A 27,122-nucleotide genomic window follows, 5' to 3' on the forward strand; every position below is an offset into this window, starting at 1 on the left:
CCCCTGGTGAAAAGACACATCCAGTGAAAGTCTGTCTTGCTCTGTTCCCCCCAACGTTAGCACCCACCACAGTGAGGGGGTCCCCCCAGAGAAGCAACCCTAAGCCTGGCCTCGCTCCAGCGAGCTGTGGGACCCCGCGTCTTGAGACGTTCTTTGGCAGCAATGAACTTGGTGCGAAGGAAAGTCGACACAAATTGCATTTTCAGGCGGGGCGTTTGCCGTGCCTCCCCCACAACCGAGGCACTTCTTGGCCGGATCATTCCTTTTGGGGTCGCCATTGCTTTCCCTTTGCAGGCGTCCGGGGAGTGAGTGAGGTCCTCAGCCAGCTGCTTACTAGCCCCAGGACCTGGGAGCCTCTGTATCAGACACCTGCATCTGTGTCTGGCTCGTCCTCTCTGGCCGTGTGACCTCAGTTGAGCTTAGCTTATCCAGCTGGGTTTCTCTTCCGTAACCAAGATCCAGGGACTCATTCTCGGCCACGTGGGGCACGCCGGGCCTCTGTCTTTTGTCTCTCGTGGGGGAGCATGGTCTCCCCAGCCAGCACGAGGCATACCCAGCGACGTGCTGGAAACCACGGGGAAGCCAAGGGGCCCTGCGCCTTTTGTACTGATGGGTGACAGTTCTGCCTGGGTTCACGTTAAGCGACAGCGATGTGAGTGACTCTGATGGCAGCACAGCCAGATTTTGTCCCGCAGAGATGCTGATGGCTCGTCTACCAATACGTTACTTCCCAACGGGGACGGTCGGAGTGCCCTGTAGAGCCCTGGGCCACGTGGCAACGTCCTCCCCACGCCTTCCTCCTACAGGCTGTGGACCGCTCACTGGCTTCCTCACTGTGGGGATCGATAAATCGCTAACAGGGGCTCACTCTCCCCAAGAGTCATGCCTTTGACTTCTAAGCGATCCTCCCCCACTGAGGGCGAGGGTGCCATCGGGTCCCCACGCCTGCCCACTGGCCCTGTCCCCTCCCCCCGGCCCTGCCTCGTTCTCTGGTCTGCACTCCCCCCCCTACCCCTCGGTGATTCACCCAGCCTCAGACCTGCCGTGTCCTCATGTGACCCCGAGCCTCCTCTCCCTCTGGGACCGACCTTTCCCCGGAATCCCCAGGTCTCATCCTGCCCATCGTCCCATGTCTCACGAGCATCCAGGCGTAACGGGTCCGAACCGAACTCCCGATGACCCACCGCGCCCTGACCTCGCTTCTTGCCGAAGCCCGCACGTGGCAACTTTATCCTTTCTGGTTGTCCGAGCTGAGGGGAAGCAGCGGAGAGCAAGGTCCTGAGATGCCACAGCTGGGAGCAGCCCCCGTGTCGCGTGCCCCTGAGTGCTCGTCTCTTCCACGTGGCCCCAGGAGCCACCCCGCCCAGCGCTCAAGCCTGTGCACGGTCCCCTCTTAAATCTGGCCGCCTCGTGACTCAGTCTGATGGACGCAGTGTGGCAGAAGTGGCATCTGCTGACCTAAGCCTCAAGAAAACCTGGCAGCCTCCACGTTCGCACCTCTGAGCACCCAGGGCCCCTGCGTACGAAGGCCAGCGGCTCTCCCTGACCGTTGCACACACAGAACTCCGGGAAAGGCCACAGGAGAGAGAGATGCCCTGGGACCGCGTGCAGGGAGATGCCCTGCCATCCGGCTGGCCCACCAGCCTGGGGCAGCCACACTGAGGACCCCTGGAGGACCAGCCCCGGCTGCAGACCCCCCCAGGAAGAAGAGTGACTGTTGTTTGCAGCTGTGGGGTTTTGGGTGATGCCACCCTCTGCTGCCTGTCGTCTCCTGTCGCTGTTCCCTTCCACCACGTCCTTCCCACAACACTGGCCTTTCCACTGTTTCTTGGACACTACCAGCACAATCCTGCCTCAGGACCTTTTCACTTGCTGGTTGCCGGCCAGAATTTCTCTTATCTCATCAGCTCTTTGGGGTTCTCCTTCACCTCTTCGGGTCTTTGCTCAAATCTCACCTGAACATCCAATTTAAAAGTGTGGCCCTCCAAACAATCCCTCTCCTTCTCCAGTTTCCTCTTTTTCAAAGGACTTATCTCCATCTGACATATTACAGGTTTACTTCTAGTTTGTGTGTGTCAGTTTCCCCCATGAGAATGTGAGTTCCGTGAAGCACAGCCTTTCTCAGAGCACTATTTCAGCAAGGAAATATTTGGGGGAGGAAGGAAGGAAGGAAGGAGGGAAGGAAGGAAGGAAGAAAGGGAGGAAAGAAGGAAGGAAGGAAGGAAAGGAGGGAAGGAAGGAAGGAAGGAAGGAAGGAAGGAAGGAAAGAAGGAGGGAAGGAAGGAAGGAAGGAAGGAGGGAAGGAAAAAAGGAAGGAAGGAAGGAAGGAAGGAAGGAAGAAGGGAAGGAGGGAAGGAAAGAAAGAAGGAAGGAAGGGGGGAAAGAAGGAGGGAAGGAAGGAAGGAAAGAAAGAAGGAAGGAATAAGGGAAGGAAGGAAGGAAGGAAGGAAGGAAGGAAGAAGGGAAGGAAGGAAGGAAGGAAAGAAAGAATGAAGGAGGGAAGGAGGGAGGGAAGGAAGACAGGCCTCCTAGGTTGTTATATTAAACATCGGGCAGGTTGCCTAGCATATCATAGAGGACCCATAATTCGAAGTCCCCGTTCCACAGAGTCCCTTGTCTAATAAAGGAGGCGAGCAGCAGGGGAGCTGAGACCAGGGAGGCAGATGAAGAGGAGGGAAGGGCAGGAGGAGGGGATAGAGCACCGACAGTAGGCTTAGCCCACTCTGGATTTTACCTGGGGCTGGACAGGCCCCAAACCCTGGTCCTCATCGTGAATGATGGAAGAAGCCATCTTCCTGTCCTTTGCAAACCCAAGGCTTCTCCTCTATCATGCTGGCTTGTGGACCTGGGGTCAGGACTGAGAGCAAGAAGAGGACAGTCCACACCCAGCAGGATCAAGGGTCCCCTGACAGCCCACAGATCTCTGCCATGCAGGCAAGACTCAGCCTCAATAGGTTCAAGGGGTTGGGGACATCCCAGGACAGGGTCAAGTGCACACTCGACTTCTGGAGCTGCAGTTCTCAAGCACCACGCACAAGGAATCCCTGAGAAGTTGTTCACACACAGATGCCTGGGCTCTCTCAGATCCTAATTCGAAAGGGCTGGGGCCAGGTTTGTGCGAATGCTAAATAAACTCCTGGGGGGTTCTGAAGCTGGTGTTCCTTGGACCACCCTTTGAGCTCCTGGGGAGTCGTTCAGAACCCACAGTGGGCAGCAGCTGAGGAGCGAAGGACTTCGGCTCCTCTGCCCATCCTCTGCTGGTTTGACCTCCCTTTGATGAAACTGACCCTAGCTTTAGATTCTTCCTCCAGAGCCCACACATGGCTGCCTGCACCACAGTCTCCCCAGCAGAGAATATCCCCAAATCAGAGGGATGCAGAGAGGGGCCTTGGGGTCATCCCCTGTGTCCCAACACCCTCACCCCTGCAGAGGAGCAAAAGGAGTGTAGATCAGGGCAATGAGAATGAAGAAAAGCCTCTTGGAGATGTGTAGAGTGGGACAGGGAATGTCCTTTGAGAAGCCGGGCACTGTCTCACATTTATTTTCCCAGGTAAGCCCTGTGCTCTGCATCTTGGCTGGAAACTGGAGGTAGGTCTGAGTTCATCTGAGTGACTCCAGGGCTTAACATGGGCCTGAAAAAGCCAACATTGGGTGGGGGGTTGGAAGGATAGGTGGGTAGATGAGTGAATGGATGGGTGGATGGATGGATGGATGGATGGATGGATGGATGGACGGTTGGATGGATGGATGGATGAGTAAATGGATGGATGGATGGTTGGATGGATGGATGGATGGATGGATGGATGGATGGATAAATGGGTGGGTGCATGGATGGATAGATGGATGGGTGGATGGATAGATGGATGGATGGATGGGTGAGTGAATAGGTGGGTGGATGGATAGATGATTGTATGAATGAATAGATGAATGGATGGATGGATGGACAGATAGACAACATTAATCTTTTCTGGCTTGGGGCTTGGATTCAATGCTCCCCAGGGTCCTTGACAGTTCTACTTGCTTGGTTTCCATCACTTTGGAGGCAGAACACTCATTGTGGGGACTCTTTAGAACATTTTTTTAAATGTTTATTTATTTTTGAGAGAGAGAGAGACACACACACACAGAGTGCGAGTGGGGGAGGGTCAGAGAGAGAGGGAGACACAGAATCCGAAGCAGGCTCCAGCCTCTAAGATGTCAGCACAAAGCCTGACGCAGGGCTTGAACCCAGGAACGGTGAGATCAGACCTGAGCCGAAGTCGGACGTTCAACTGACTGAGCCACCCAGGCTCCCCGACACTGTGGGGACTCAAGCTAGGAAGGAAAGTGTGAGAGGAACTTGCCGGTGACATAAGAAGGACAAAGGGATGGTAGGGATGAGGAGGGGGAGAAGTAGCCAGGTGGACACAGAGAAGAGATCAAGAGGGGCCGGAGAACCCAGGCGAAGTAAACTGAGTCTGGCAGCTTTGAAGATTTATTCAATTGCAGGCCCAATTACTTCTAATAACACCTTGTGGCTCCTGGCGCCTTTCTCCTGGGAGCTCAAAGACTTTTACTGACACTGTGAAGCCGCACACAAGCCATTGAGGGAGATACTGTTATTATCTTCATCACCGCTTCAGAGGCAGGATGGCGAGACTCAGAGAAGTGGGGCGACTTGCCCAAGGTCATAGGCCGCTCTTGCGGGGCAGAGCCAGCACACAGGGCAACATTCCCTCTGTTAGCATCTCCGTCCCTGGCGAGGTGTGTGGTGTGGACTGCCCTCCCCAAGCTCCCAGACAGTGTCCAGCTTTGCATTTGTAAGAAGTAGTGAGTCACCGATTCTCACAACATACTGTGAGGCCACAGCTGCTGCCAGCCTCCTCGTTTCCACCCTCCTGACTGCAGGGTGAGGGAGCAGTGACTTCTCCTAAGTCCCTCCATGAGTCAAGGCTGTATTGGGAAGGGGTGAATTTCAGGATGTGGAGACCAAGCTTTAGCCTTGGGCAGAAGAAAACACCAGCTCAGGCAATGCAGAGCCTCGGAAGACCTGTGGGTCGGCTGCCTCATCTTTCTGCCCTAACTACTTGGGGCTTGAAGTCATCTTGCTCCTCCCCTTGTTGTCCCTCCCTCTGCTGTGGTGGGCTTCCTTCCTCCCAGCCTGCCCTCCCACCCGTAGTAGGTGATCCATCCATCCATCCATCCATCCATCCATCCATCCACCATCCATCCTCCATCCATCCATCCATCCATCCATTCACCATCCATCCACCATCCATCCACCATCCAACCATCCATCCATCCATCCACTCATCCATCCACCATCCATCCTCCAACCATCCCTTCATCCATCCATCTATCCATCCATCTATTCATCCATCCATCCACCATCCATCCACCATCCATCCATCCATCCACCATCCATCCATCCATCCATTCATCCATCCATCCATCCATCCATTCACCATCCATCCACCATCCACCATCCATCCATCCATCCATTCATCCATCCACCATCCATCCTCCAACCGTCCATTCATCCATCCATCCATCCATCCATCCATTTATCCATCCATCCACCATCCATCCACCATCCAACCATTCATCCATCCATCCACATACCCATCCATTCACTCATCTATCCATCTATCCTTCCATTCCCTACCCAGTGCTGACTTTTCCAGGCCCATGTTAAGTCCCGGGGTCACTCAGATGAACTTAGGCCTACCTCCAGTTCCCATCCCTCCCTGCCCCCAGTGCTTAACCGAGCTCCTGGAGTTCCTGGTTCCCACCAGGCAGGGCCAGGGGTCTGCAGGTCAAGAGGTGGGTGGGCCAGCATTCCTCAGGCTTGAGTCAAAGAGGTAAACTGTCAAACCAAGCAGCCCCCTCCCTCAAAAAAACATAATTCCCAGCCAGGCAGCCAAGAATGTACCTGAAAGGGCGTGATTTCTTGGCTTCCTCCCTCCAGAAGTACCCTTTGTACCTTTATTGAAATGAGAAAAATGCAGAGCATTCTTGAGCTGCTGTGGCCTCAGGGGAAGTCTTGTGCAGACTGGCAGGGGTGAGGCTGCTAATCACCTGTGCCTGGGGCAAGGAGTCCTCCTCCGGCTGGTTCCCAGGCTTTGGAGGCGGGAGGGGGCAGCATCAGTGGAGGGGACCGCCCTACTTTGAATGCAGCTACTAAGAAACCGGGCTAAGAGCAAGGGAATGAAGGTGAAGGGGGCAAGGCACCAGCTGCACCCTGCTTGCAACACTGCCCGTGCTTTATGCCTGCAGATGACACCCGTCACACATGTTCTCTCTGCTTTCTCAGTACCAAAGGCTCCATGACAGTAAGACTCTGTTCTTGAAACCTTTGTAACTCCAAGGGCAAGCACAGCTCCTGGCACATTAGCAGGATCTCAAGACTTTTCTGAGACGGATAGATGATGGGTGGTGGATAATGGAGGATGGACAGATGGATGATGGAGGAATGTTGAAAAGTGGGTGGATGATGGATAATGGAAAATGAATGATGAATGGACAGTGGATGGATGGATGGATGGATGGATGGATGGAATGATGGATGGTGGATGGCTGGGTGAATGGATGGGTGGATGGGTAGATGGGTGGATGGGTTGATGGATGGGTGGGAGGATGGCTGGCTGGCTGGCTGGATAGATGCATGCTGGGTGGATGGATGGATGGAATGATGGATGGTGGATGGCTGGGTGAATGGATGGGTGGATGGGTAGATGGGTGGATGGGTTGATGGATGGGTGGGAGGATGGCTGGCTGGCTGGCTGGATAGATGCATGCTGGGTGGATGGATGGATGGAATGATGGATGGTGGATGGCTGGGTGAATGGATGGGTGGATGGGTAGATGGGTGGATGGGTTGATGGATGGGTGGGAGGATGGCTGGCTGGCTGGCTGGATAGATGCATGCTGGGTGGATGGATGGATGGAATGATGGATGGTGGATGGCTGGGTGAATGGATGGGTGGATGGGTAGATGGGTGGATGGGTTGATGGATGGGTGGGAGGATGGCTGGCTGGCTGGCTGGATAGATGCATGCTGGGTGGATGGATGGATGGAATGATGGATGGTGGATGGCTGGGTGAATGGATGGGTGGATGGGTAGATGGGTGGATGGGTTGATGGATGGGCGGGAGGATGGCTGGCTGGCTGGCTGGATAGATGCATGCTGGGTGGATGGATGGATGGAATGATGGATGGTGGATGGCTGGGTGAATGGATGGGTGGATGGGTAGATGGGTGGATGGGTTGATGGATGGGTGGGAGGATGGCTGGCTGGCTGGCTGGATAGATGCATGCTGGGTGGATGGATGGATGGAATGATGGATGGTGGATGGCTGGGTGAATGGATGGGTGGATGGGTAGATGGGTGGATGGGTTGATGGATGGGTGGGAGGATGGCTGGCTGGCTGGCTGGATAGATGCATGCTGGGTGGATGGATGGATGGAATGATGGATGGTGGATGGCTGGGTGAATGGATGGGTGGATGGGTAGATGGGTGGATGGGTTGATGGATGGGCGGGAGGATGGCTGGCTGGCTGGCTGGATAGATGCATGCTGGGTGGATGGATGGATGGAATGATGGATGGTGGATGGCTGGGTGAATGGATGGGTGGATGGGTAGATGGGTGGATGGGTTGATGGATGGGTGGGAGGATGGCTGGCTGGCTGGCTGGATAGATGCATGCTGGGTGGATGGATGGATGGAATGATGGATGGTGGATGGCTGGGTGAATGGATGGGTGGATGGGTAGATGGGTGGATGGGTTGATGGATGGGTGGGAGGATGGCTGGCTGGCTGGCTGGATAGATGCATGCTGGGTGGATGGATGGATGGAATGATGGATGGTGGATGGCTGGGTGAATGGATGGGTGGATGGGTAGATGGGTGGATGGGTTGATGGATGGGCGGGAGGATGGCTGGCTGGCTGGCTGGATAGATGCATGCTGGGTGGATGGATGGATGGAATGATGGATGGTGGATGGCTGGGTGAATGGATGGGTGGATGGGTAGATGGGTGGATGGGTTGATGGATGGGTGGGAGGATGGCTGGCTGGCTGGCTGGATAGATGCATGCTGGGTGGATGGATGGATGGAATGATGGATGGTGGATGGCTGGGTGAATGGATGGGTGGATGGGTAGATGGGTGGATGGGTTGATGGATGGGTGGGAGGATGGCTGGCTGGCTGGCTGGATAGATGCATGCTGGGTGGATGGATGGATGGAATGATGGATGGTGGATGGCTGGGTGAATGGATGGGTGGATGGGTAGATGGGTGGATGGGTTGATGGATGGGTGGGAGGATGGCTGGCTGGCTGGCTGGATAGATGCATGCTGGGTGGATGGATGGATGGAATGATGGATGGTGGATGGCTGGGTGAATGGATGGGTGGATGGGTAGATGGGTGGATGGGTTGATGGATGGGTGGGAGGATGGCTGGCTGGCTGGCTGGATAGATGCATGCTGGGTGGATGGATGGATGGAATGATGGATGGTGGATGGCTGGGTGAATGGATGGGTGGATGGGTAGATGGGTGGATGGGTTGATGGATGGGTGGGAGGATGGCTGGCTGGCTGGCTGGATAGATGCATGCTGGGTGGATGGATGGATGGAATGATGGATGGATGGGTGAATGGCTGGCTGGCTGGCTGGATAAATGCATGCTGGGTGGAGGGATCGATGGATAGGAGGATGGAAAACTGAACAGGATTCTGGGATATAAGGAACAGATTTGGGATCCTTCCAAAGTCCCCAATGTAGCAGGCGATTCGAAAGCATGCTTCAAAGGGCCAAGCTTAACTGTGTGGGCAGGAGCCACCACCCTTTGTGCCCTACGCAAGCAGTACACCCAGGACTTTTGGGCCAGCCCTGAATCTTCAGGAGTCATATGGCTTGAGCAGACAGGTGCAGACTGGGGAGAGCAATGGCCGGGGGAGAAAGGAGTAGTTCTGCTGCACCCTTCCCCTGAAATCAGGCCAAGTGGCCCCAGCTGGGTTTGCAGCCCTGGGGAGATCCTCACCTGGGACCTGCCTCTGCCCTTGTGATGGGGTTTCAGGTGGCCCCATCACACCTGTCCTTGTACCGGCATCTTTCTTCTGGCTGAATCATAGCAGAAGGCTGTGATTACATTTCCATCTTACAAGGGACATAAAACCGAGTCATTGAGAACATGCCTTTCAAGCTGTGGCATGATTTACAAGCTGCCAGGGAAGCTCTCGGCGCTGGGGGACGGGGGCACTCATTGCGTGTTGCTGCTGAAAGGAGCCCCCTTCCCAGTGGTGGGTTCTCTGTGGGGTGCACGGGGAGCAGAAAGCCGAGAGGTGAAGGAGGAGGACGGTGATCACTGTCCGGCTGGGCCAGGCTCCCAGGCCAGCTACAGTCTGCGTCAGGTCAGGGTGCTGCTCCTTCCTTCCTGTTGAGACTCTGATACTCCCACCCTCCCCCAGTCCCCTTTCCTGTCCTGTCTGGCCCCAAAACATCTTTGTTTAAGCAGAGGGGCTTTCGCTGGAATCAGATGAGCCTGAGCCTCAGGGCTCTCCTCTGCACAGCCGAGAGGAGTGCGCGGGGCTTCTGGGAGCCACAGAGTGTTGTAGACAGGGAGAGAAGGCTGAGAGGTATTCTGTAGAGGCTGTGTTTAGACAACAGGTTTGAGCAACGGGAACTGATCAAGGCAAAAGGGTCTACAGGGACGGCCTGACTGAATACAGACCGGCCCATTTCACAATATCCACAAGTCCTATGGGTTACTTACAACGGGGCACAGTTATCAAAAAAGGGAAGATTCCAAGACTTCCTCACCTTCCTGTTTTAAAAACAGCCCCACCCACTGCCTCCGTGAGGACAGTTCCTCCTCTGCTGTCCTGCCCGCTGGTCCCTGGCCAAGCGTTCTAGAAACTTCTGCCTCCTTTGTTGTGCCTGGGGAGAATCCTTTCACACACACTACCTCCCTGCCTGCCCCCCAAGCCACCGGCTCCCACCTGATCGTCACCCCACATTTGGGGGCCCCCATCTGATCCACACTTTCTACGTGGGTGTTTCTCTGAGTTGCCTGAACAGACTGCAGAGGGAAGGCATCTGAGCGTCCACAGCTCCAGTAACTTCTTGTGATTAGTCTGCATTCTGAATACGCATTCACATTTGCACCTCATTTTTATTTAATCATTTTGTATTCTTTTCCTTAAAGGGCACCTCCAGTTTGTAGAAAGTTGAGTCCTACGAAGCCTGGGCGTGGGCCCTCAGTTCAGCCACCAGTGTCCCTCTAAGAAGAGGGGAACTGGGCGCAGACATGAGGGAGAAGGCCGTGTGAAGGCAGAGGCGGGGACCGGGTGACACATCTCCAAGCCAACGAGCGCCAAGGATTGCCAGCAAATACCAGAAGCTGGGAGAGGCCTGGATTCGCCCTCGGAGCCACCAGAACCAACCCTGCAGGCGGCCGCCTGGATTTCTGGCCTCCGGAACTGAGCGAGCGTACATTTCTGTGACTTTTAATCCCCCAGCTTGTGGTGCTAGGCCTCGAACGCCTTTTTGGGGTGGGGTGGGGGGGAAGGATGGCTCTATAGAAATGAAATCAAATCCCAGCTTTTAGGGGAAATGATTTAGACTGCGCAGCTGGCCGCCGGGGTTGATAGTTTTGACTCTCACCCCGCGGTTGTAAACGGCAATCAGCGGGCTTTTTGCTACTGATTACGCAACAGTCCCAGTCGGGAGGAAGGGGAAGGCTAAGATCCCGTCAACGCAGCCTCCAGCCCCTCGCACTTCGGCTGCTCCAGAAGCCCCGATGATGGAAAACTCTGTTGTTGTTGTTGTTGTTTTCTTTTCAATCGCAGTGGCCTGGATTGCTCACCGTCTCTTAGACGGTGTGTCAAGTGGAGACCAATATGTTGCCTCACAAAGTCCTTCGGAGCCCTGCGCAGAGCCTCGTGAGTCACTCCAGGGTTTTTGGAGATGAGTGGCCGGTGAGCCGGCTTCTCAGGAAGATTAGCCACAAGTCGTGGCTGCGCTTGCCGGGCCGGCCGGTGCAGAACTGACTCACGTGGGCCAGGAAGCAGGCAGACAGCCTGACAACAGCTCGGAAGGCCCCGGACCCGCTGTCTTCCCATGTGCGGGGCGGGGGGCGGGGAGGGGGTGCGTCTCCCCATTTGGTCATTTCTGTTTGTTGTTGAATAAGGTGGGCACTATTTCAATGGGGACATTTTATACATAGGTATATATCAGTGCATATGCTCATCTCTCTGTCCCTTTCCCCCTCTCTATACACACACACACACACACACACACACACACACACAGTATGTAGCTATACGTTGCATACACTATAGATACAGTATAATGAGTGGGAAGAAACTGATGGTTTTCAGATTTTTAAAGCCGGAGAGACTTCTTTATGGTGAAATATCGGCATACGTAGAAGAATGTGCAAAGAACCAAAAAAGCAGGGCTCCGTGAAGGATCCCAAAGTAAGGTAAAGCCTCCGTGACCCTCCCACAGCAGCTCCTGCGGGAATCCTTCCCCAGGGCCTTGAGAAAAAGAAACACTTCCTATTGAGGGAGGTGTGCTTAGGTGGTAATTATGGCCAGGAAGTCGTTACAGCCACAGATGGGTGGTGGAAAGCAGGAAAGTGGGGGCAGGGTACTCGGGGGGGAGGGGCTCAGGCAGCCAGGACCTTGCCAGCCCCCAGAATTGCCCCTGTGCCCCCCGCCCCAGATGTCTCCATGGTGTTCTGGCCAGCAGTGCTGTGTCCCCGTTCTTGGCTACAGAGTATTGCCATGTATGAAAGCACCACAACGTATCTGTTCCGTGAATGCCCTTCTGGGTTGTTTGAAGTTTGGCTCTGTTACAAATAGATGGCCGTGAACGTCAATGCCTTCTCTCCACCCCAGCGAGGGTGCACTGTCTACCCAATTTCCAGCCCTGCCTACCAGACCTTTTCCTCCCAGAAGGCATATGCCTGATGCAATTCATAGGGATCAGCCTATGACCTCAGGGTCCATAAAGGGCCCGGTCTTTGCTTGGGCAGTTTCTTATCTGGATGACCAACCCCAACTTCCCCCCCTTTTCTCCTCCAGATCTTGTGAATCCTCTTACCCTGCCATAACCCACATCCTCCAGGAAGCCTTCCAGGGTTGCCCCAACCCTGTGCCTCCTCTGTCCTGTGCTCTCAGTGCCCTGAGATCCGTATCTTGACTTCCAGTCCCCACTCTGTGTGTGGTAGAACGGGTATGTGAATGCCTCAAGCTTTCTGGACGGCACTTTGTTCCCTTTCTCTCAAAGATAAATATGCTCACACTCCCTGGGTGGGCACTCCCGTTCCTGGAAACTGTCCTCCAGAAATGCTACCCAGAGTGCTTCAAGATGAATGGACCAGAATGTTCGTTCCAGTGCTGACCAGAAGCACACAGCACTGCAAGTCGTCTAAACGTCTATGGGTAAGAGAACAGTGGCACATGCGTCCGATAGAATATTCTGCAGCCATTACAGATCTGACGAAAAGACGTGCAGGGAATATAGTTAATGGGAAAGCCAGTTGTGGTACGTGTTTCATGCCCCACAACCTGGGAGGACACATGTTGGCTGTGTTCACTTTGCCTTCAGAAAGTAGGTTTGGCAGGTGGGGGACCTCCCACTGCTTCCTCTATGGGGTCTGTGTTGTTCCAACTGTCTGGTAAGCCTGAAGTTGCTTTTGTAATTAAAAAAAAATAGTAATAATATATTAAAAATGTTTTTATTTATTTTTGAGAGAGAGAGAGACAGCATAATCTTGGGAGGGACAGAGGCAGAGGGGGACAGAGGATCTGAAAGGGTCTCTGAGCTGTCAACACAGAGGTCAACAGAGGACTTGAACTCACAAACCATGAGATTGTGACCTGAGCCGAAGTCAGAGGCTCAACCGACTGAAAGCAACCAGGTGCCCCCCCAATAATACATTTTTAAATGAAGACATAAAACTATCAAAACTCATAGAATGTACACCAAGAGTGAACCCTAATGTAAACTATGGACCGTAGTTAATAATAACATATCAAAATTGATTCATCAATTGCAACAAAGAGACCTCACTAATGAAGATGTTAGTGCCCCGGGGCACTAACACTAACACACTGTGCCCCGGGGTATATAGGAATTCTATACATCTATGTGATTTCTCTGTAAACCTAAATCTTCTAAAATATAGTTTCTTGGGGCCCCTGGGTGGCTCAGTCAGCTGAGTGTCCGACTTCAGCTCAGGTCCTGATCTCACGGTTTGTGGGTTCGAGCCCCACGTTGGGCTCTGTGCTGACAGCCCAGAGCCTGGAGCCTGCTTCGGATTCTGTGTCCCTTTCTCTCTCTCTGCCTCTCCCCCACTTGTTCTCTGTCTCTCTCTCAAAAGTAAATAAAATGTAAAAAAAATTTTTTAATTAAAAAAATAAAATATAGTTTCTTTCAGAAAGAAAGAAATAAGGGAAAGAAGGAAAGGAAGGGAGGGAGGAAAGAAGGAGGCGAAGAAAGAAAGAAAAGAAAGAAAGGAAGGAAAGGGAGGCAGGGAGGGAAGGAAAGGAAAGAAAGAGAGAAAGAAAGAAAAGAAGGAAAGGAAGGAAGGAAGGAAAGGGAAGGAGGGAGGGAAGGAAAGGAAATAAAGAGAAAGAAAGAAAGAAAGAAAGAAAGAAAGAAAGAAAGAAAGAAAAGGGAGGGAGGAAGGGAAGGAAAGGAAAGGAAAGGAAAGGAAAGGAAAGAAAGAAAGAAAGAAAGAAAGAAAGAAAGAAAGAAAACAATTAGTGGATACTTGGAATAGAGCCGGGATTGACAAGCTTTTTTTCTGTTTGGGGCCAGACAGTGAGTAATTTGGGCTTTGGAAGTCACGGCTACTCAGATTTGCTATCGTCCTGCAAAAGCAGCCAGGGGCAATACGTGAGTGAGTGAGCAAGCCAGCCGCTGTGTTCCAATAAAACTTTATTCACAAAAGCGGGCAGCAGGCCGGAGCTGGAGCCTGCGGCCCCCAGCGCGGAAACAGAAAAGGGTCCTCACGGTCGGAGGGGGAGGAGGAGGCTGAGGGGCTGCCCACTCACCCCGGACAGGCGGCAAACCCAGGTTCTTTGCCGTCGCACGCGGCCCTTCCCAGGATCGGAATGGATTCCAAAGACTGATTTCGTGTCAGTTCAGTTTCGCGCGGCCTGACCCCGAAGAGCAGAGGGTCACCGGTAGCTGGAGACACGGGGAGAGCCGGGGCTGGCCATCCAGCTGGAGGAGCTTCTCCGACGACGGCCTGCCTGCTTCCTCAGCTCCGGGGCTCCTGCACACGGAGCCCCACGGCCCCCACGCACCCCTGCCTCTGCACCTGCTGTCTTTCTCCGAGAAGCTCGCAAGCGCGGTTGCCAAGGTCAGCTCAAAGACCTAGCGCTCTCACTTCCCAAGAAAGATGACAAAGGGAAATCACGCGACGTTCTTTCGGCAAGTCGTGAGGTTGTGGTGGGCGGAGAGGAGAACGGTGGCCGTGCTCACCCCGAGCCGTGAGGCCCTGCCCCGGAGTGGGACGGCGAATGGACAGACACGGCCATGCAGGGAATTTGTCCCCTCTGGCCGGAAGGGCCCGATGCGCTGGAGGTGCGGCCGCTGACCCCGCGTCGTGCCTTCGGCAGCCCTGTGAGTTAGGATAAGAGTCCCATTTTGCGGATGGAGGCACATGAGGCTCCAAGCAACTTTTCGAGAAACGATACCTTTAAAACGGCCGAAGGCTGAGGGGCGCCTGGGTGGCTCAGTCGGTTAAGCGTCCAACTTGGGCTCTGGTTACAGTCTCACGGTTCGTGAGAGCCTGCATCGGGCTCTGGGCTGACAGTGGGGAGCTTGCTTGGGATTCTCTCTCTCCCTCTCTCTCCCTCTCTCTCTCTCTCTGCCCTTCCCTTGCATGCTCTCTCTCCCTAAATAAATAAATAAGCTTTAAAATAAAATACAACAACAGAATACAACGAAACTGCTGAAGGCTGGAGCTGACCCAATCCACGGCCCTCACGTTTCACCACCTTGAGCCCCAAGCCCTGCGAGACCCTGTCGGGCATCACGTTACTTCAACCTCAGGAAGGTGTGTTTGCGGTTTCGTCAGACTCAGCCAGTGACACTGGTCGACGTTTCCAGGTTATATTCTGGGGCGGGGGCTTTGGCAAAGCTCCCAGGGGACAGGAGCCAAGTCTGCCCGTCCCCGTCGCCTTCTTCTTCCTCTCCTGGTGCCTTTGCCCACGTCCACGTGCGTGTTACACCAGCCGTGACTTAGGATGTACGTGTGTGGGTCACCACCCCATGGGCGGGCCTGATTCAGCACCACCGAGAGACAGCACTGAAGCTGCCCACGCCCGCCGGGCCACGAGGAAGACCAGAGAGGGCCTCTCCCCGGTCCCGACTCACATCCGACGTGCAAGGAAGGGCCGCTCCGGAGAGGGGCTGATGGTGGAAGGCTCACCGTCACCTGTGCCCACCCAGCCCGCCATTGCTGTCTCTCGAATGGCCACCCTCTGAGAGCACTGGACCCGGTGCCGCAATGCCCGTTCCAACCAGGCAGCGTGGACAGCAGCCCCCGACGCGGAGCGATCACTGCACCCGCGCTCGGCTCTCGTCCGCTGCAGAGAATGAACGTGTCTAGCACCTGCTTTTCTCGTCTCCACTCTGCCATGTGGGCACTGGGTCGAACAGCATCCGCCCAGAACTCCTGTCCATCCAGAACCCAGGGACGTGTCCTTGATTGGAAAGTAGGGTGCTTGCAGAGGTAAGCAGTTAAATTCACATGAGGTCATAGAGCATCAAGGTCGGCTTAACTCCAATATGGCTGTTTTCCTTATAAAAAGAGGAGAGAGGGGTGCCTGGGTGGCTCAGTTGGATAAGCGTCCGACTTCGGCTCAGGTCATGCTCTCATGGTTCGTGGGTTTGAGCCCCGCGTCGGGCTCTGTGCTGACAGCTCGGAGCCTGGAGCCTGCTTTGGATTCTGTGTCTCCCTCTCTCTCTACCCCTCCCCCACCCATGCTCTGTCTCTCTCTGTCTCTCAAAAGTAAATAAATGTTAAAAAAAATTTTTTTTAAAAGAGGAGAAGACACACACACACACACACAGGAAAGCCAGCCTTGTGACAGTGGAGGCATCATTCCAAGGGTGCATATTCAAGCCAAATTTCCCCAAAGGCTGCCAGAGCCTCCAGGAGCTGGGTGCCACGGGAAGGGTCCTCCTGGACCCTCAGAGGGAGCACGGCCTTGCCCACGCCTCGATTTCAGAGCTCAAGCCTCTGCACGGTGAGAGAGGAAACTTCTGTGGATCAACCCCCCCCCCCCCCCTCCGGGGCTAGATAAATGGACAGGGTCTCAGCCACGGTGGGAGCCTTTGCCACCCCTGGGGAAAAAAATCTGCTGACCCAGAAGGCCAGCCGGGTGTGTTCGGGAGAAACTCCTTCCCGGCTGCACTGGGGGCTGCAGCTTTCTGTCCCAGCTCCTGTGGCCCCCCCTGCTGTCCTCACGGACTCCTGTGCTTCTTCTCTGTCGCTCCCGGAGCGAGCCCCGTGTGGCGGAGGTCTGGTTGCACTTAAGCATCCCTGTGTCACCAGCCCCTGGAATAACGCCCTGCGTGCACCATTAAAAATAAAAAACAGTTGTGCTTCCTTACCACACGAAGTAGAAAGATCTGGGACGTTTTTCCCGTCTGTGCAAATTAACCTCATTCTTCCAGGGGGCTGCGCCCTATCCCATTGTGCAGCTGTGCTGTAATTTATGCAATTCAACCTTTGCTGATAAACTTGCGGGCTGTTTTCAGACTTGGCTCTTACACACGTGTTGCAATAAATATCCAGCGTGCATATTTTCGTGTCCTTGGGTAGGTGGACACGCTTCCGGAAGCTGGGTCGACGTGTGTGGAAGGCTCACCTGTTGTTGTAGGACTTGGCCCCACTGCTCTCCTGGAGGCTTTGGCTGGCTTACATTCTGTCCACGGGTGTACGAGTGTGTGATTCTGCCCACATACTCACCAGAAATGCTGTCACACTTCCAAATCTTTATTATTTTTCATATTATCTATTTTTGAGAGAGAGAGAGAAGGAGTGAGCAGGGGAGGGGCAGAGAGACAGAGAGAGAGAATCCCAAGCAAGCCCCACACCGTCAGCACAGAGCCCGATGCGGGCTTGAACTCAGGGATCATGACCCGAGCCAAAATCAAGAGTCGGATGCTTCACCGATGGAGCCCCCAGACGCCCCTAAATCTTTATCTGCAAGGCTTTCGGCACACTGTCTTAGAACCAGGTTGGCCTTGGGGCGTCGTCTGGATGTCGTGCTTTCTTTCTGATGTTCACGAGCGTACGTGTGTGCCCGTGTGTGTGCCCGTGTGCGTGCACATGTGCTTATATGTTTTCATGTGTCGCGATGCATTCACATGATTGGGTCATCTGAGCGACCGCTTTAAATCGTCTGGCACCAAGGGGCTCCCGGGGGGCTCAGTCGTCGAAGAGTCCAACTTCAGCTCATGTTATGTTCTTGGGGTTTGTGGATTCGATTGGAGCCCCGCGTCGGGCTCTGTGCTGACGGCTCAGAGCCTGGAGCCTGCTTCGGGTACTGTGTTTCCCTCTCTCTCTGCTCCTGCCCCGCCCCACCCCACCCCCCCGCCCCAAAGTAAATAACATTAAAAAATTTTTTTTAAATGCTATGTGAACATTTAAAAAAAAAATGGCCACCACACGACCTTGTTACCTACTTACACGGGTTTTATAATCATAATCATGCTGGCAACTGGTCCCAGTGAATGAATGAAGGCTTTCTAGCTTACTATGTAGACCAAGCCCATGTCACCCGTGACGCAGACCCGCAGAGGAGTCTGACGGCCGAGGGCTCGCCCTGGACTGTAGCATCCAAGACGGTCCTCCTTCGGGGGGGCAGGGAGATTGTGGGGGTCTCTCCTTGTAGAAACTCCAGCAGTCCATCAGCGGTAAGTACAGTAGGGAAAAAACCCAACAACAACAAAAAAACCCCACGGTGTAGACTTTCTCATTGCAAGTTAATTACATTTTGAGGTACTCTTATGCTTTTAGGATCGTCACAATAGGGGACTGGAAGTTAGATGGACTTCTTTGTTTAAAAAGAGAAGTAATAGTTTGGGGGCACCTGAGTGGCTCGGTTGGTTACGCTCCTAATGCTTGGTTTCTGCTCAGGTTATGATCTCGCAGTCAGAGATTGGGCCCCACATCGGGCTCTGTGCTGACTGTGCAAAGCCTGCTTGGGATTCTCTCCCTCTCTCTCTGCCCCTCCCCTGCTCATGAGTGCATGTTCTCTCTCTCTCTCTCTCTCTCTCTCTCTCAAAAATAAATAAATAAACTTTAAAAAATATATTTATTTATTTTTGAGAGAGGGAGAGAGAGAGAGAGAGAGAGAGAGCATGAATGGGGGAGGGGCAGAGACAGAAGGAGACACAGAATCCCAAGCAGGCTCCAGGCTCTGAGCCGTCAGCACAGAGCCCGATGCGGGGCTTGAACTCACAAACCGTGAGATCGTGACCTGAACCGAAGTCAGTCGCTTAACTGACTGAGCCACCCAGGGGCCCCATAAATAAATAAACTTACAAAAAAAAAAAAAAAAAGGAGAGAGAAGTGATGATTTTACCACACAAAACTCAAAAGAGGGATGGAGAGACCAGGGGCTAACAAGACCCTGCAATTATCCTGTCTGACCACACAATGACTATAAAGGGAAACTGAGGCACGACACCAGGGCACACGGTTGGGGTGGGAAGTTACTCTGAGGCAGGAGGGCAGTGACTCGGGGGTCTCTGCCGTGGTGTGCAGGGGCCGCGGCAGGCTGTCCCCGAAGGCTGGGAGGCAGGGCCGCGTGGGACAGTCATTGGCCACGCTGCCCTGGGTGGAAACGTGGATTGTTTCCCACCTGTCATGACCTTGAATAACACATGAGAATTCCTAGAATTCTCCAGGCCCAGAAAATCCTCTCTCCTCACTGGGGAGCAGACCTCTGGACTCCTAATTTCATGCTCCTCCTAGAACTTAGGCAGATTCAAGTGTATCGAGGGCATCTCTTGTCCTTTCCCACAGGCCCCTGCCCGCGGCGAGGAGGGGTGGCCGGCCCGTGCGTGAGGCGCCCCCCCCCCCCACCCCGCTCCTCTGTGTCCCCTCTGAAGGCCCACGCCGCCTTCTCTTCCGTCACCTGGGGCGCTTTGTTCTCTGTTCGGTGAGGACCACAAGACGTGGAGTTGGCATTCTCGGGCTAGACCGACCGATTCTAGTTCCTGCCAGAAGCCCGTGTGCCGCCGCTGGGGTGGACGCAAGTCGTAGGGAGAGCTGGCCATTTCCGTCAGAACTACAGATGCCTGTGCATCTTTTTTTTTTTTTTTTTTTAATATTTATTTTTGGGAGGGAGAGTGACAGAGACAGAGTGGGAGCGGGGGAGAGGCAGAGACAAGAGAGGGGGTCACAGAATCCGAAGCGGGCTCCAGGTTCCGAGCTGTCAGCACAGAGCCCGATGCGGGGCTCGAACCCACAAACTGTGAGATCATGACCTGAGCCGAAGTCGGACGCTCAACCGACCGAGCCCCCCAGGCGCCCCTCTGCTTGAGCATCTTTGAGCCAATCCTCTGACTGCTGGAATGTACCCCCCCACCTCTGCTTGCCTGTGTGCAAAGTGTTACCATGTACCAGATTATTCAACGCAGGGTTTTTAATAAGGATGAAAGGTTGGAAAAAAGCCAACTATCCGTTAACAGAAGAGCGAGTAAATGCATTTGCAGAATTTCTCTGCTGTGGACTACGGCTTATCTGTAAAAAAATAAAATAAAATGAAATAAGGAGGGGGTCTCCGGGTATGACAGGCAGACAGGCAGAAAAATGGTCCCCACTGTCCTCGTCCTGATCCCTGGAAACTGTGTGTTCCTCAAACAAGGACCTGGGTTCTCCCACAGGCCTTCCAGAAGCAACCGGTCCTGCCAGCATACTGATGTCAGCCCAGTGAACCCCTTGATGGCCTTCTGACCTCCCGAACTGTGAAGTAATAACTTTGTGTCGTTTTAAGCCACTAAGCTTGTGGTCATTTGTTACATCAGCGACAGGCAACAAATATATGCAGGAATGAAACACTGAGACATTGTTCGGGGAAAGAAAGAAAAGAAGGGAGGGAAGAGAGGAGGAGAGAGAGACAGAGGAGGCGGGAGGGGGAGGAAGGGGCAGAGGGAGGGGAGGGAGAGACACAGCAGGTGGAGTTCTGGCGGAGACAGGATGGGAGGCAGGGCGCCCCCAGACCGATTCTGGATCGTTTATTGAATTTCTCTCCCTGACCGGAGCTGGTAACTTAACCTCTCTGTGCCTGGGCTCTTCAGTAAAACGGAGTCAATAATTTATTTACCACCTGACTCTGTCGCGCAGGCTAAATTGGTCACACACGAAAGTACTTAGAGCCGGGCCTGGCATAGAAAAGCACTCCATAAATGTTAGCGGGCACCACAATAGCTCGCTCTCTGCCCTGCGCAAAGACCGGGAGAGGAGCGTCCGTTTTTTGTTTGCTTCCGTTTCCCTAAAGAAACACGTGAAGGGTATCTTGGAAACCCCTCCATGGTTATCTGAGGAAGGAGGGCCGATGGAGGGGAGCCGAAGGGACTTTTCAGTGTGTGTAAAACACGCGGTGAAGATACGCGTGTGTATTTTCTAATATATGGGTGTGTTTGAATATATATTTAAGCCATGTGAATGTGTTACCTCTGCAAACACACACACACACACACACACACACACACACACACACACAGATAAACGTGTGTACCTTTGATGCCTGCTAGAATTTCTCCTGGGGAAGGAGGCCGGCCCCTGGGGGATCTTGCAGGCATTCTGTGGGTGAAGAGCCCCTCCTGGCTCCGGTCCGTCCTGTCCTGGGTCCCAGGGGAGCGTGAGCTCAAGGCAGCCGTCGGGTGCAGGAATTAGCTCCCCGCAGACACCTGGAACCTGCCCTCTAAGGGGTTTCTGCTGTCACTTTATAACTGTAGCAGAAGTGTCCTGATTCGTATACTGTGGCCCAAAATCCTTTGAGGCAGATGACAGACCTTCTACTTTAAATAATAAATAAATGCGCCATTGCTAACAACAGCTTTTATTTCTTGAGCTGCTATTAACTGCCAGACGGTGTGAGCCTTTACGCTTACCCTCTGCAGTTGTGCTGACAACCCGGACTTTGAGATTCTTGTGCCCATTTGGCAGAGGGGGAGACTGAGGCCCGGCTAGGCTCAGTCGCGGCCCTGAGTTGCACAGCTAGTTAGCAGAGAGCTGGGATTCGAGGCACGGTCCGGGCCTGGCTGGAGGGGACGCCTGCCTCCGACACCCGCCACCTGGACCCCCGCCGAGGCCCCGCCCTGCCCCTCCCCGCCCCACCCTGCTCTGAGAGAAGGCCACTGCACTTCTGCACTCATCCTTCCTCACCCACAGACAGCTGGTTGTGAAGATCGCCAGAATGTCCTTGCTCATAAGCCGCATGTCATTTCCTGGTCCTGCGCTAACGCTTGGAGAGAAAGAGCTTTGTCAGGTGTCTCAGCTTCCTCCTGCCTCTGTAACAAAGAACCACACGCTCAGCGGCCTAAAACACACGCATCTGTCATCGCACGCTTCTGGAGGCTGGGAGTCTGCCGCGGGCCTCCCTGGGCTAAGGCCAAGGCCCGGTTCCTCCCGGAGGCTCTGAGGGAGCATCTGCTTCCTTGCCTTTTCCAGCTTCTAGGGGCCGCCCGCACCCCTCGGCTCATAGCCTCTTTCCCCGCCTTCCCAGCCAGCTGTGTCGGGTCAGGACCTCGCACTGTGAAGGCCCCTTGTGACTTGGGGCCCCGCTGGGACAAAACAGGATCATCTCCCTGTGTTAGGGTCGGTCGCTTAGCGATCTCACATCTGCCTACAACTTGAACTCTCCTCTGCTGTGTGATGCAGCCTCTTTACAGGTCACGGGGACTGGCGCGTGGGCTCTTTGGGGTCATTGCTCCCTTGGGGACTGGAAGAAACCCCTCCGGGTCTCTGTTGTCCCCTGCCGGGACGGCTTCTCCATTCCCTGTGTTCCCTGCCTCGCCCCGTCTCCTCTGCCCCGGCGGAGGCTCACACGGGTGCCCTCCCGCCTGCCCGGCCCCGGGCGGCTCCCTGATGCTTATCCTTCCCGGCTCCTGCCGTAGCCCCTGGTGCCGTTCCCTGCTCGTTGTCTCTCTTGCTGGACCACGTGCTCCAGGGGCGACGGCCACGTCCAGCACAGGCAGTGACCCATCCAGCCCTGAGCAGGGCCCCCTGGTCTGCGAAACCCAGGCCAGACCTCACGTTCACACAGCACATCCGAACTTCCCAAGCGTCACCTACTAGCTTGTGTCCAGCCCATCGGGCCGGCTCAGCTACGTCCGACCACAGAGGCCGGGTACCTTTTCACGACTCCTCCCCCTCCTGCACCTGCTGGCGTGCTTCTGCTTCAACTGGGACTCCGTCTTCCTGGGATCCATCTCATCTCGTGCCTTTTCCCCCCTTACGTTGTTTACTCGTGAGATCAGAGCTAAGAGCGACAAAGTCTTAAACACACTAATACACTTTGTTTCAAACGAGCCGAAGGAATAGTTTTGTTCTAGAGGATCCCATCCCTGTTACTTGTCTCTTTGAGGATCTTATATATAACCCCACAGTTCGATCATTCCCCTTAATTCTTTTTTTTTCCCCCCATTGCCTTACACTTTCTCACAAGGCAAAATTTATTACTACCATCCTCCCCAAGATAAGTCTTCCATCCCTCAGGAAGAAAAGGAAATTTAATAGCCATAGCAAAGGACAAGAGTCCTGCTCCGGCCGGAGCTGTGGAGCCCTCTCCCATGTACGGATGGGTGCCTTGTTCCTTTACCTTTCCCACAGAAACATCTTTCGATGTGTGGGTTTCTATAAACGTTTACTTCTATTTTCAAATTTTTTTTTTAACGTTTATTTATTTATTTTTGAGACAGAGAGAGACAGAGCATGAACGGGGGAGGGGCAGAGAGAGAGGGAGACACAGAATCGGAAGCAGGCTCCAGGCTCTGAGCCATCAGCCCAGAGCCCGACGCGGGGCTCGAACTCACGGACCGGGAGATCGTGACCTGAGCCGAAGTCGGACGCTTAACCGACTGAGCCACCCAGGTGACCCCCCCTTTTTTTTTTTTAATTTTTTTTTTTTTTAACACTTCTATTTTCTAGTGTGGCACTATTCAGTATTCACAATACAGGCTTTGGAACATTTTCCAGAATGCCCAGGGGTAGTCTTTTCAAAGCACGTTTAAGGAAACGTATGATGCGGGGGCGCCTGGGGGGCTCAGTCGGTTGAATGTCTGTTCTTGGTCTCGGCTCAGGTCATGATCACATGGTTCGTGGGCTGGAGCCCCGCGTCGGGCTCTGTGCTGACAGTGCGGAGCCTGCTTGAGATTCTCTCTCTCCCTCTCTCTCCCCCAGTGTCACTGTCTCTGTCTCTCTCAAATAAACTTTAAAAAAAAAGAAAAAGAAAATGTATAATGCCACATTCTATTCAGATCTTTTATTAAAGTAGTACATCCCCTTTTTCTAAACTTTTAGTTCTCTGTGTTTATAAAAATGTATTCTGTACATATCAAGTAGTCTATTTAACATATGTTCATGGGGCGCCTGGGTGGCTCAGTCGCTTGAGCGTCCGACTTCGGCTCAGGTCACGATCTCGCGGTCCGTGGGTTCGAGCCCCGCGTTGGGCTCTGTGCTGATGGCTCGGAGCCCGGAGCCTGCTTCGGATTCTGTGCCTCCCTCTCTCTCTGCCCCTCCCCCGCTCATGCTCTGTGTCTCGAAAATAAATAAACATCAAGTAATAAAAAAATGAAAAAGAAACACGTGCATCAGCTATTTAAGTAGAGCCTAGAATATCATATCCACAAACGCACGTGGAAGGAAGGAATGAGCGCTTTGATGCCTGTGGCAGACCCTGGTGATAGGCTAACCGGCTGTCCACGTTCCTCCATATGTGATCAGGGCAAAGCAGATTAAAACCGTCACCCAGAGGCCACTGCGTACCTACCAGCATGGCCCAAATCCAGAACACGGACAACACCAAACGCCGGCAAGGATAGGGAGCCTCAGGAGCGCTCACTCGCTACTGGGGGAACCCAGAATGGCGGAGTCACCTTGGAGGCCGCCTTGGTGGCTTCTCACAGAACTAAGCACACTCCTACCATATGATGCAGCAGCCAAAGGAGCTGAACACTTAGGTCCCCGTGAAAACCCACCTGCGGTGTTTATAGCGGATTTACGCATAGTCGCCGAAACTCGGAAGTAAGTAAGCTACCCTTCCAGTGGGCCAACGGATAAACCAGCTGAGGTCCACGCAGTTAATGGGGTAGCATTCAGTGCCGAAAGGAAACGAGCTCTGAAGTCATGAAAAGGCAAGGAGGCACCTACACGCATCTCACTAAGGGAAAGAAGCCAATCTGAAAGGACGGCCTACTGTATGGTTCCGCCCAAAGGGCATTATGGGAAAGGCCAAACTGTGGAGACAGTCCAGAGATCAGGGGCTGCCAGGGGCTGAGGGTGGGGAAGATCAGGGGGCAGAACACAGAGTTTTCAGGCAGTAAGACCCTCAATATGATACCCTAGTGGGGGATACCTGTCGTCGTACGCCCATACAAGCCCATAGAACACACGGCACGAAGAGGGAGCCGTGATATAAACTACGGACTCTGGGTGGTTATGACGTGTCAACGTAGGGTTATCCTTGGTGAAAACTGTACCATTGAGTGTGTGATGTTGACAGTAAGGGGTCTATGAAGCGTGGGGCAGGGGGTACATGGAAAATTCCTACATCTTCCTCTCAGTTTTATTATAAACCCAAAACTGCTCTAGAAAAATAAAACCTTAGGGGCACCTGGGTGGCTCAGTTGCTTAAACGTCCCACTCTTGGTTTCGCCTCAGGTCATGATCTCGCAGTTCGTGAGTTCAAGCCCCACGTCAGGCTGTGCGCTGACCCTGAGGAGCCTGCTTGGGATTCTCCCTCTCTCTTTCTCTCAAAATAAATAAGCTTAAAAAATAAGTAAATAAAATCTTTAAAGCATTCCATTCCCAAGGATGCTGTCTCTCTCTCTCATGTACCAGCCACAGAGCAGGAAAGTGTCACCTCTGAGGCTCCGTTTCCCATATGTCTTTGGGGCAAGGCTCAAGTCTTCACCCAGCCAGAGGCTCAGATCGACTCACTGTCCACCCTTGGATGAAGCACGTCGCCCGGGGTGTGGGGACCCGGTGCATTTGGCGGATGGGTGGTTGAATGAGTAACTAGCAGGCACCGGCTGATTTAGGACGGGCGACGGGGGGGCCGGGAGCGGGCGTTCTGTGACCTCGTGGGAAGGCGTGGGTCCTCTCAGAGCATCCAGGCTGCAGGCTGGGACACGGTTTGCACCTGGACATCTGGAGCCTCCCCCATGAGATCGGCATTTCGTCCTGGGCGCCTCTGGCTGTCCTCACGGCCCCTCTACCGAGCACTGCAGGGGAGGGAGCGAGCTGGGATGCCCGGGCTTGTTCCCAGGCCTGAGCTGCAGCGAGCTTCCCACACTGCGCTCCAGGACCCAGATCAAAGCCCCGGCCAGGCCCTTCGGCTAGAGTTGCTGGAGGCGGGCACACATGCCTGTGAGTCTTGGCAGCGAGGCTCTCTGGCAGAGGGCAGGATAGGAATCTGCGAGGCCCTGCCTTTGTTTGAAGGACGACGCATTCTGAAACCCAGAAGCACGGGTGCCCTCCTAGAGGCCGAGGGCTGGCCCGGCTGGATGGCCCGGGTGCGGAGGCCACGTCGGGGGCCGTGAAGGGTGCGGAGCCCCTGCTGTCATTTCTGCCCCATGCCCCCAGTCCCCCCCTGCCTGTGCCCGGTGTGTGGGGTCCCATCGCTCAGACAGAAAACTTCTGCAGCGACGGGAGGGCTAGGATTCCAGCAACAGAATTCAGGGCGTTCAGTGGGGACTGGTTTTGCTAAAAAATAAAAGAAAACACCTCGTTCATGCTTGCAGTCCTCAAGATGAGGGCAGGGAACATTCACATCACCTTCCCGGATATGCAAGAATACACAGCAGGTGTTTGCAAAGGGACAAGAGGTGGGCTTCAGGATTTCTACTGCTTCCCCGCCCCCATTTCCCGGGTAGGGGTGCTTCCTTGTGTCCAGCACCCCGCGTTTCTGGGTCTGTGTAAGCGGAGGCGGCCGCGAGGCAGCTGGGTCACCGTCGGCTGAGCCTACGGTCAAGGCGAAGGACAGAGCTCCCTCGTCTGGAAGTTACAGCCCTGAACCCAGGTTCTGTCTTGCTCAGGTCCAGCCGGGGTCCAGCCAAAAGGAATCACAGACAGACCCTTCTCCTCCTCACCCGAGGCGAGTGGACTTCGGTGCAGAGAGTCGACTGGTCTGTGCGCGACAGGTGTGATGGAGCTCCAGACGCTGGGCTGCCTCCGTGGTCCCCGGGGGCTGATGATGCCGGTGCGGCACCAGAGGACTGTCTCTCTAGCCGGTGGCCTGCCGTGCCTCCCACCTCCCACCGAGACCCTCGTGCACCAGGCCCGGATGCGCCTTGGCCGGCCGGCAGCCCAGTGCAAGAGTTTGCTGTCTCTGCCTATCCAACCACGGTGCTCGTTCGATGATGCAAGCATTTTACAGCACTCCCCCTTCTCATAAAAATTAGAGGCAATTGAACAATCAAGGTGATGTAAAACACGGTGCAATAAACCGCATGTCTCATAGACGTAGCCCACGCGAGGCCAAGTGGGACGTGTCGGGCAGGAGGAAGCGGATCCCGTACCCTCGAGAGGAGGCTCCCTGGACCCCAGCGGGGGCGGCTCTGAGGGGAGGGAAAGCCCGAATGGGACAAGGGGTGTGGGGCGAGTCAAATGTGTCCCAGTCGATCGTTCCTAAAGGCGGGCAGGGATTTTATTGTTTTTTTAACTGTCTGGACCTGGCGTCTGACATTTGCACCTTCGTGCCCAGGGGATACATTCCTCATGGGGGTGGGGGCTACCCGCCCCCCTCCACCCCGTTCCCACCAGCTGAGCCTCGGGGGGTCCCCATAAACCCTGCCGGGAAATGCCAGGAGAGGAAGGGATCTTCCAAAGCCGGCATGTGCAGCACTGACTTGATCAATGCAAAGCACCCAAACAAAATAA

The 27,122-nt window shown here is 54.3% G+C and overlaps 1 long non-coding RNA gene across 4 annotated transcripts; it reads left to right on the forward strand.

The window, feature by feature from the left end:
* Window positions 1–9,864: 9,864 nt before the first annotated feature.
* LOC132684009 (uncharacterized) lies at window positions 9,865–25,401 on the forward strand. Of its 4 annotated transcripts, none has more exons than XR_009612523.3 (4): window positions 9,867–10,097; window positions 10,188–12,429; window positions 13,811–15,734; window positions 24,903–25,401. It is a non-coding gene; the product is annotated as an uncharacterized LOC132684009 (long non-coding RNA). The 4 variants fall into 4 exon arrangements; XR_009612520.3 differs by lacking the exon at window positions 24,903–25,401 and adding an exon at window positions 19,904–22,895; XR_009612519.3 differs by lacking the exon at window positions 24,903–25,401 and having other exon boundaries at window positions 9,865–10,097; window positions 13,811–18,281.
* Window positions 25,402–27,122: the final 1,721 nt, after the last annotated feature.

Source organism: Panthera onca, chromosome C2 (genome assembly GCF_046562875.1).
Source record: "Panthera onca isolate mPanOnc1 chromosome C2, mPanOnc1 haplotype 2, whole genome shotgun sequence".
NCBI lineage: Eukaryota > Metazoa > Chordata > Mammalia > Carnivora > Felidae > Panthera > Panthera onca.